Source organism: Harmonia axyridis, chromosome 1 (genome assembly GCF_914767665.1).
Source record: "Harmonia axyridis chromosome 1, icHarAxyr1.1, whole genome shotgun sequence".
Taxonomy (NCBI): Eukaryota; Metazoa; Arthropoda; class Insecta; order Coleoptera; family Coccinellidae; genus Harmonia; species Harmonia axyridis.
The window spans coordinates 31,517,672-31,529,312 of NC_059501.1; the positions used below are offsets into that span (position 1 = coordinate 31,517,672).

An 11,641-nucleotide genomic window follows, 5' to 3' on the forward strand; every position below is an offset into this window, starting at 1 on the left:
AAGAACTGAGGGCTCAGGTAAAATATAGAAGTACACGTGCGCCGCATAGAATTTCAATATTAACGAGTACGAGTTTCTATCATTTTATGTTCTTTATTCGTGTTTATCGATGAAAAGTATAAGGAGTATTTGAAAAAATTAAATTCAATGCGTTCGGCAATAGCATCCGAGAGCGGACGGATATTTTAGTCACGTGACCACAGATTTTCCAAATAATCAAGATTTATCTGAAATAAACGAACGGTACAGAGCTTAGAACCACAGACTAGTAATCTGTGTTAGAACAATGAGAGGAATGGCAATCGCCTTGTAACTGAAGCATTTGTTTTGATGCCAACATTCGTAGCTCCTTGTCTGACCGGCGTCTATGGCAGTGGCGTAACATATTATGATTTATTTCGAAATAATCAATTGGTGCTCAAAAATAGTTTAGAGTGTGATTTATTTATGAAAATTCTTTCGTAATTAGAAAAGGTCAATGTTTTTCTCAGTTTTATGATTTAGCCATTGTGAAGTTAGGAAAAAAAGATTTCTGATAATTATTAAACATAAATACGGATAAAATCTTTTTTGCTGTATGAATTTCAATTTAACACTCAAATTATTATTTCCCATTTCTTAAGATGTGAAGGGAGTCGGAATTCGCAGGGAATCTTTTGTTCTGTTGCATTTTCTCATATAAAATATTTTCTGTAAATTTCTCAAGAATCTTATTTCACGATTTATTCAACAATGAATGGCAGGATAGGCTGGTGGATTTCAATTGAATTTATTCAACTTTTTCAAAACATAACAAACTAGTGAAAACTATTTTTCATGAACAATGATTTACTGAAAATTTGGGTCAAATTGTCTTAGGCCCCATTTTGTATTTTCAGAAAAAAATATTTGATTAAGCACTAGATTCACTACTGAAATAATAAAAGAAAAATAATAAGGGCAGCCCCTCACAGAGAAGGTAAATAATATTTTAACTGTTGAGAATTTGTGGAACAGGGGCCAACGCATTTATGTGTAGCGATAACTTTATATGATTAATATATTTTATTTGGTTGGAATCAAGTTGAAACATGACAAAATTATGTAGTGTTGCTACTTCCATAAAATAAATAAAATTACTGACAAAAATCCAATCTTTCTTTAAAACATAAAAATCATTATTTGCAATTTCATGTCTTTTTTTCTGCTCTTATGGGTACAATAATATTCTCAGCAAATATACATATAATATATACTAAAATTACTAATGCGTCCAGAAGACTTCCTAGATTTGATATAAGGAAAATATCACTGTATATTATTCAATCATATGAAAACAGGTCATGAATGTAGCAATAGAGAGAAAAGACAACAGAATATATTTATCACAGAAATACAGAATATAAATACTTGGTTTACAAATATTATTGAAAAAATCTATCGGTTCAATAAAACAACAGAATATATTTATCACAGAAATACAGTACAAATAAAATTATTGGTTTCAAACATTATTAGAAAATTTTATTGATTTTCGAATATAGTTTTTATCAATCTACTTCTCAACCGATTCAAATATAATTTTGCACTCTGTCGATTTCTCAATTTATGATGAATCCTCAAATTGAAATTAGTTTCCAGAATCATTAAGAATCATTTTCGTTATAGCAGGACCATGGATTCTCCCTGGTTCATCATTAAACAGATGCTGATTGAAAACATTGAACAATTTTGGATCAACACTGTAGTGAGAACCAGACATAATAACAAGTTCGAATAATTTTTATCGAATATATTAAAAAACCTTTCTGTCCACCTAAATGTCTTCTCAGCCTGAGTATAGATATCAACTACAAATTGATAGGCATTGGAAAGATACCCCAAGGTTTTTCTCAAGTGTAGTTTTGACTAGGTGCTGTTTGACTTCAGGATGGACACAAACAATATTTTATTTTTGACCTTGAAATTGGACAGGATTCTTCGAGACAACCTAAGGTATTTCTTTCGCAGCATAGGGTTTTCCAAATAACGATGTGAATAGTCTCCAATATAAGCGGGGATTTGAGAAAAACCGTCTCGACCTAGAAAAGCAGAATTTAAAATGGAGTTTTTTTTTATGATATATCTTACTTCATTTTGGAGAAAGAAGTGGCACTAGAGCTAAATTATGCACATTTTGAAGGAGAGGTTAAAGTCAGTGTTTCTTCTGGATCATTGGTAATTGGAGTGTCAAATCTCAATTGTTTTTTTTGATGGAGATTGTACTTTAGAATCATATAGAGATTCCGTGGAGCCTTGTTCTTCAATACTTCCATTCCCTTCTGAGTAAGTCCTGCAAATTGCTTTATGTTATATGGTAATATTCTAAGGAAGATTTTCAATGCAAGGAATTATAAGAAATATGACAAATTATGGAAAAAAGTTTTCGTTACAACTTACAGAGGTATTTCCAATTTAATTTCTAAAGGCAAACCTCCTTTGATAAGCCGTAGGTTCTTAGTGTCACTATAGCTAGAAGATGCAGATTTTGAAGGAGAGTTAAAAGTAGCTGAAGTCTCAAATCTCTCTTGTGTTTTAGAATCAGATTCTGTAAAGTCCTGTGCTTCAATAGTTCCATTCCCTTCTGAGTAGGTCCTACAAATTTTTTTTATATTATATGATGATATTCTGAGGAAGATTTTCTTCTTCTTCTTAATTTAATCCTAGGGCTTGTATATTCCACTTTAGTCCTCGGTGGATGTAGATATCCAGGAGTCTTTCCAGCGCTTAGGGGGTCTGCCGACTGGTCTTCTGGTACCTGGGAAGATTTTCATTGCATGGAATTATAATAAATACGAAAAATTATGAAAATAAGTTCTCGTTACAACTTACAGAGGTATTTCCAATTTGATTTCAGAAGGAGAAGGCAAACTTCCTGGTATAAGCCTCTTTCATAGTATCATTAATCGGAAGCAATTTTCAGGAAAGTGATTTGAGCAAAGAAAATTTTTTTTTTCCAACACCGGTCGGTTCCAAGAAATTCTCTGCAACCATTTTTCTCGTTCAAGTTGATTCGATGGAAGTCTTAAAAAAAACATTAATTAGTCGTATAAATTAGTTTTGGATTGTTTTCAATTATAACTGAATATATGCTTTAAGGAAAAAAATCAGGATTCTGCACGCCTATGGGATGGAACTCACCTGTGAAGACTAATTTCACCTCCTACAATATAAGTGAAACCACACAAAAAACACTTGCTAGGCATATCTAATATCACTTCTAATGGTTATAAATGAAAATACAAAATAATTAAAACAAGGAATTATGAAGATTTAGCTGAGGAGGTCTAAAACCAGAACAAAATGACAGAATTCTCGAATGCACGTTGCCACATCGACAATTTATCTGAATTGTCGGAAAAATTTTGATATTCTCCTTCGTTCAATCCTTCGTACTGAAAATAGAGCTGGCAACGTTTTCAATTCGGCTAGCTCAATTGTGATTGGCGCGTCTAAGCTTTCATCTCTCTTGTATTCGGGATCGGGTTCAAATGTTTATTTACCGTTCCTTCTATCTATATTCTAAGGGTGATATTAGGTCTATGGTATATACATACTTGTTCTATGTTACAAGTGTCTAAAACATCATAGAATTCACTTAAAGTAAACCATAGACCTGATATGATATCATAGACCTCATATCATCTTTATAATTTGATATTAGGTCTTTATGGTGGATTTATGCACCAGTCCTAAGAACTAAGACTAAACCTAAGCACTAAGAACTAAGAATTGAACGTTAACAAATCAATAAGGGCGTTTATGCACGTTTCCTAAGAACTAACACTAGCAAGCCAACAACTAAGGGCTCAGGTAAAATAAAGAAGTGCGCGTGCACCGCATAGAATTTCAATATTAACGAGTACCAGTTTCTATCATTTTATGTTCTTTATTCGTGTTTATCGATGAAAAGTATTAGGTGTATTTGAAGAAATTAAATTAAATTTTTTCACAATAAATATAAATGTCAAACATCAAAGTATAGAACAAATAGAAAGTAGTTCGAGCACGTGCGCATGCCTTAACTAAGAACTAACAACAGAGTGCATAAACGCCACTGAATTCTTAGGTTTAGTTCTTAGTTCTTATGGTGGATTTATGCACCAGTCCTAAGAACTAAGACTAAACCTAAGACCTAAGAATTGAATGCTAACAAATCAATGAGGGCATTTATGCACGTTTCCTAAGAACTAAGAACTAACACTAGCAGGCCAACTGTTAACTAAGAATTAAGGGCTCAGGTAAAATATAGAAGTGTGCGTGCGCCGCATAGAATTTCAATATTAACGAGTACCAGTTTCTATCATTTTATGTTCTTTATTCGTGTTTATCGATGAAACGTATTAGGTGTATTTGAAGAAATTAAATTCAATGCGTTCGGCAATAGCATCCGAGAGCGGACGGATATTTTAGTCACGTGACCACAGATTTTACAAATAATCAAGATTTATCTGAAAAAAACGAACGGTACAGAGGTTAGAACATTAATAAGAGGAATGGCAATCGCCTTGTAACTGAAGCATTTGTTTTGATGCCAACATTCGTAGCTCCTTGTCTGACCGGCGTCAGACAATAAATATCAATGTCAAACATCAAAGTATAGAACAAATAGAAAGTAGTTCGAGCACGTGCGCATGCCTTAACTAAGAACTAACAAGAGAGTGCATAAACGTCACTGAATTCATAGAACAAGTAAGTATACTTACTCTATGACTGAATACTTAGGTTTCTTAGGTTCTTATATATTTAGTATTCTGTGGTTCTTAGGTACGGTCATAGACCTAATATCACATTTGATATTAGGTCTATGGGCACGGTGCATAAATCCACCATTAGTCCTTAGTTCTTAGGTACGGTGAATAAATCCACCATTAGTAAGATGCATAGAATACCTGGTGTGTTTACTGATTCGATTTTGTTCCAGACTTTTTGAGAGACCCACCTGTTGCTTCGGTGTTCTGCTTCACCATAGTTCTGTAAGGGGGCGCTCTTAAAAATTTTTCGAATTCCCGCTATCTGCCAGGTGCCGTTTAAAAGGGAAATACTGATTTCAGACACTGCAAACATTCACAATAAAAGTTCATGACAAGAGCGTAGAAATGGGGGTAATTACACGGTGTTCCTAAATTGGAGATACAAATGAAAATTTTAAGAAAAAAAGTTCTATAATATGAGTCCCCAAACATTTTGTCTTGAGATACATGTGTAAAGTTCAAGTTTTTTCTCGTATAACCTTTCCTTCACAAGATATTTAATTTGAATTGGCCATAGATATTCCAGTTTAAAGTTTTCACCATGTGATATGCTAATTTTGAATGCAAATCTACAGGGTGATTTTTTTCTCGAAGGATGCCTGCTTCCTTCCTTCAAACTATATTTTGGTGAATGGCTGTTAGTTTAGAAAAATGTAGAAAAAAACTCTGGTCCAGTACTACACTATTTGGTTTGTTATAGTTTTGTCGTATCTGCTATCGATTTCGAGAAAAAATCCTCAGGTAAATCCAAATTATTATAAAGATCCAGTTAGTAAGCTCTAATGAATGCATTAATTATAAGTTTTGGTATTTATTTACTCAATCTGTAGCGAAGATTGATGAATAAACTGATATAAGCATCACAAAAAGTACGACACACTAGAAACAACCTGTATATTGAAAGCAAAGCGTTTGAGTGCTCATATTCATGAAACTTATTTACTCAAAATTATTCAAGTATTTTCTTATTTTCCTTCGTAACTCTAATTTGAGAACACCCAGTATAAGGTGAGAACCACAGAACACTAAATATATTAAGAACAACCGAATTAGTAATAAAAAAATTATTTCGAGTAATTTGGTTCAAATCGTTCATCGAAGTACTGCCTCGTCTATACGCGTTTTGCTGTAGCTCTCAATCAACTTTAGTTAATAGCTGGTTATCTGTGTTCTACATTGATATTTTAGTGTTGAATGATACAGTTTTCAGTATTTCCTCAGGTAGGATAATATAATTTTCCAATTCACTTTGGTAAATCTATGTCTTAATTCTGTCGATTTTCTCATCCCACCCGCGCAGATAATTGTTGATCCTGGCGTTCTTTCCCCCCCTTCGTTGAACGCTCATTGGTTTTCGGTTTTTGATCCCCACATTTCACAATCTTTACATATTTCATTCTCTCGGCTCTGTCGTGGGAACTGCGTGGACCGCACTGGATCATAATATTTAAATTCAGCAGACCGATAATCGTAGCAAATTATTTCGCGGCCTGATCACCATTTTCTATCATTCCGTGGTCTTCCCTCTCTGTGAAAGTCTCTTGTATCGACCCACAAGAGTGAAAAGTTTACTTGCCTCTCCTTTCCTATTTAAATTAATATTTTTCTACTAATCATGCCCTCGTACTGCTTTAAATGTTCGAAAAAAGCCACCGAATCAGATAAAAATGTGTTAAAATGCTCTACCTGCCGCATATTCTATCATGCTTCGTGTGTTGATATATCGTGTGTTGATATATCGCCCTTTGACTCTGAGTTTATGAGGGAGTCGAAGGGTAAGTGGAGCTGTCCGCCGTGCCTGAGTAGCAAACGATTGCTACGGAGTAACTCGCAATCTGATCAGCCTGTAACACTCGAACATTTTTCTCTCCTAATGAGTAAAATGAGTTCAGTATCTGAGGATATAAAATCAATAAAATCCGATCAGTCTCTAATTTTGGCCGAGCCGCGTGAATGCAAAACAACTCTCGATGAACATACCTCGCAGTTAAGTAGCCATAGCTCCATTATTGACGAGTGTCAAAATAAGTTGTCTCAAATAGAGTCATCACAGAACGCTGTGGTTTCGAGAGTTGATGAGATGACTTACGATATAGTAAAGATTAAATCTACTCTATCCGCTGCTCCCGATAGACTACCATCTCTATGTTCTTTGGATTCCGCTGAGATTTTAGAGCGAGTCAAACGTTCTTATAACATTTTGCTTAAAAATGTACCTGAATCTGACCCAGAGGAGGGTGACACCAACGTGGCTGTCAAGATACTGGAATCTATTGATAACTCTATACAAAGCGCGATTGTCAAGATTTCCCGTATTGGAAAACGTAATCCATCCCACCCACGTCTGCTGAGGGTTTCCTTTTCGAACAACGGGGTTGTGGGAACATTGCTGAGAAACAAGAAGAAGCTTCTCAATTCTGGAGATTTCAAGCGCGTACTAGTTTCTGATGACAAGACTCCTCACCAGTTAGCAACTCTGAGTCAGCTTCGCCTTGACCTGAAGGAACGCGAAACGTCCGGAGAAAGGGACTTGACAATAAAGTACGTCAGGGGAGAGCCAACAATTGTATCCCAGACTCCAGAAAACTGAGTGGTAGTGGTGCCATGCAGGAATAGAGTAATTTATACTTACATTCAATCTCTCCATTCGAAATATCATGAACTTCTCTCATTTGTTAAGAGTGCATGGTCCATCGCTCATTTTCATTACTGAATCTTGGTTGCATACTGATATTTCTGATTCTGTAGTCCTTATTCCGAATTACCAATTATATATATTATACGATGGATGGTGTACTCGGCGGTGACTTTGTATATTTACCTTTGTGCTTTTTGGTTTACTTCAGTTTAGTTTAGTAATGTACTTCTGTTTAATTTAATTTTTATTTTTATTTTCTTTTCTCCATTTCTGAGCTTTTATAGGTTACCAACCTCAGCTCTTATTCCATGTAATAATAATAATAATAAAAAAAACTTCGTTATCAAACTTCTTTTTTTAACATTACAGATATGAGTAAAAGTTGTCGTCAAAAATTTTTTTTTCGATGCATCTCAGTCTTTAGTATTATATCAGATTGATCTTTTAACTTATTCGATTGGCTGCACCAGTGCGAATTATTTCGAATTTTTGTAGTGCTAAATGACATAATTAGCTCGAATTAATTCGAACTGGTGCAGCCAGCAGGCGCGGATCCAGGCCCCAGGGGGGGAACTTTTAGATACTTAAAATACTGAAAAAGTGGACCCCAGTCACTTCCGCCATTTTGGGACGTCATTTTTTGCCGTTCATTAATATGGGTTTTCACAAAATCTATTGAAGGTGAAATGTTTGCTGATCTTGTAATTATTTGAGCCGTAGCGAGCCGGCGAAATTTAAGAGGTGCCTGGGCGATTTGGGGGGGGGGTGGAGGTTCCCCCCCTGGATCCGCGCCTGGCAGCCAGTCGAATACGCTAATAGAACATTAATAAGAGGAATGGAAATCGCTTTGTAACTGATGCATTCGTTTTGATTCCAACATTCGTCACTCCTTGTCTAACGGGACGCTATAGCAGTAGCGTAACATAATTTGATTTATTTCGACATGATCAATTGATGCTCAAGAATAGTTTACAATGTAATTTATTTATTTATGAAAATTCTTCGAAAAGATCAATGTTTCTCTCAATTTATTGATTTAGCTATTGTGAAGTTATGGAAAAAGGATTCTTGATAAATCATTCAACAATCACATCAGGATTCTGCACGCCTATGGAATCGGCTAGTTCGATTGTGATTGGCGACACTAAACTTCCATCCCATCGGGATCGAGCACAAATGTTTACTTTCCGTTCTATCTATATTGATATTATAGGTCTATTAGTATAGGATCCCGATATAAAACGACCTTCACCGAGATGCTTATTTGATGAAACGTATTTTATATTTAATTTAACATGTCAATAAATATATCACATATGGGTTGCCTAACAAATTTTAGTCCAGAGTAGGTTTAATTAATAATTGAAAAAAATATTTTTTTTAAACATTTCACCGGTTTGATTATTAGATAAATTCTATACCAATCGAAAGTATGAAGCCCATAGAATGTGCAAACGTTACGTTGCCTATATTTTCCGGTCACAACTCTCGGGTAGCCAGGTATAAACAGGTAAATCTATACTAGCATTTTGCAACGGTCTGATTATTGAATCAAAATCAATAAAATTAAAGATGATTTTATTATGAACACGGTGGTATAGGGTTGCCTGCGAAAAATCAGTCCCGAATCCCGGTTGTCGAATTTTAAAAAGTTGAATATTGCTGCGAGTGAATGTGTGCGACTGAGAGGTCCCAATCAACTATCTCATGCGATAGAAGAGGACACAGCATAGCAGAATACCACCATGTTGGATATCATTAATTCAGAAAATTTCACGAACTATTTTTGTAAATTCCATGTGGCTTAATGCAACGGATCCAATATGCGTGAAACTTCAGCCTGAGAACTGCAGTTGGTTCTTATCTGAATATTTAAAACCAGTAGGAATCATTGGGGATCAAACACCTTTGAAGATAGAAGACATTGTCGAAAAAACTGAAACGGAGAGTGATGATTACGAAGAAGATTCACAAGTTGGCGATCATAGTTATATGTCCGATGACTCGGAACCTGAATAATTTAAAAAAATTTCTGTATTTATAATTTTTTATAATAAACAGAAGTATTTTTTAATTCTTGTTTTTTATTTTGTCGTCTAATAATAAATATAAAATTTTCAAGATTAGTATTATACATATATGTATTACTATAACCTTCTTTTTTAGTAAAGATGTATATATACTTTAGTGTCACATAAAAAAAATACACACATATAATTAATTGATTAAAAAAAAATTAAATAACTATTCCTTTATTTTAATAATTATCTACTCCAAAATGATGCACACATATACGAGTCTATCGCTATCCTTTTCATTTAGTATCACATAAAAAATATACACACATAAATAATTAATTGATTAAAAAAAAAATTAAATAACTATTCCTCTATTTTGATAATTATCTACTCCAAAATGATGCACGCATATACGAGACTATCGCTATCCTTTTCATTTCCAAGAACAAATAGCATGCGCACTCTCTTTCTTTCACTGGACGGACTTCAAACAGCTGCTATGCTGTGTCCTCTTCTATCGCATGAGATGGTTGATTGGGACCTCTCAGTCGCACACATTCACTCGCAGCAATATTTAACTTTTTAAAATTCGACAACCGGGATTCGGGACTGATTTTTTGCAGGCAACCCTATACCACCGTGTTCATAATAAAATAATCTTTAATTTTATTGATTTTGATTCAATAATCAGACCGTTGCAAAATGCTAGTATAGATTTACCTGTTTATACCTTGCTACCCGAGAGTTGTGATCGGAAAAAAATAGGCAACGTAACGTTTGCACATTCTATGGGCTTCATACTTTCGATTGGTATAGAATTTATCTAATAATCAAACCGGTGAAATGTTTACAAAAAATATTTTTTTCAATTATTAATTAAACCTACTCTGGACTAAAATTTGTTAGGCAACCTATATGTGATATATTTATTGACATGTTAAATTAAATATAAAATACGTTTTATCAAATAAGCATCTCGGTGAAGGTCGTTTTATATCGGGATCTTAGACTATATGAGTAAATATGTTGAAACAGTGTGTGTTATTTTATCTCATTATCAATTACATTCTTATTTTTCGCGAATCAAAGGTCGATTGTGCCATCTGCAAACATATATAGTCCTACCTTTAAATTTTGGGGGGAAGGTCACCGTTATGGGCTTCAAGTTTTTTGATGGGACCATTTCGTACATTGTCTGCTTGAAACGCATATTAAGTCTAAGGTAGTTCCTTTTTGGGGGGGTCATGACTCTCTTGACCCCCCCTGGGACCGCGCTTGACGTTTTTTGGAAACTTAGGAGGTAGGTATAGCCAGCTGTTTTTCAAGAAAATACAAAAAAATAACATATAGTATTGCTATTTAGTTAAAAACAAAATTCATGTTTGATGTTAGAACTAGTGTTTTTGTTATTTTAAATGAATATTTCAGATTCGAATCCTTATCCAAATGGTAAAACTGTATTGATAGAAAGCGAGTTAATGAAAATTTCTCAATATGTATTTCCATTATTTTTTTGGCAGGCGTCCTCAGCTAATTTCGAAAGTGCACCCTCTCCCAGTTTGGCCTCAGTTATCCCTGTCAAATAAACCTTCCATCTCCATAGCGAAGCATGCTGTATACAGAAAATTAGGGTGAATAAATTATAGGAAATAGAGCATGACGCTAACAAGACCTTGGTTAAAAAAGTCAAAAAACAGTCGAGTTCCAACGAACAGATCAAAAAAAAAATTGAATCCACAATAAAATCTGGCTCCTCAACAGATGATGATACACAAACCTTCTGTTTAGTACTTCGAACTTTGTGATTTCCAAGATAATCCCACCTCTCTGCAATCATTCCTCACATCATTGTTTGGGTTGCTATCGTCTGGTTTTACGTTTAGCAAAAATACAAAAAATAAGTAGTGAAAGAGCAGATCATCTTCTGGAGAATCCATGGTGAATTGACAAACTTGACAGGTAAACATGAAGAGTAAGTGCGTTAAAGTGGTGACGCCAGCTTTCAAGAATAGGGGAGCCAAGAAGGAGCCAGGATTTTTCAAGCGGTGCCAAGAATTCCAAGTCTAACTAGCCCACATTAAATTCATGTTGTATTTTTTTCTCATGCTATATTACCTGGGGGCTAGCAAAAATATAGGTAGGGACTGCAAAGGTCCCCCCTTGTGACACCAGTGGTGTTCTTCTTATGTATCAGGTATACATAATAATGTGTG

The 11,641-nt window shown here is 34.6% G+C and overlaps 1 long non-coding RNA gene across 2 annotated transcripts; it reads right to left on the reverse strand.

Annotated features, from left to right (window-relative positions):
* Positions 1-1,388: 1,388 nt before the first annotated feature.
* On the reverse strand, positions 1,389-3,588 carry LOC123671342. Of its 2 annotated transcripts, none has more exons than XR_006746080.1 (5): positions 3,160-3,588; positions 2,851-3,042; positions 2,419-2,776; positions 2,110-2,311; positions 1,389-2,060 (listed from the first exon to the last, which is right to left on the reverse strand). It is a non-coding gene; the product is annotated as an uncharacterized LOC123671342 (long non-coding RNA). The 2 variants fall into 2 exon arrangements; XR_006746081.1 differs by having other exon boundaries at positions 1,396-2,060; positions 2,419-2,613; positions 3,160-3,297.
* Between the last annotated feature and the right edge of the window lie 8,053 nt (positions 3,589-11,641).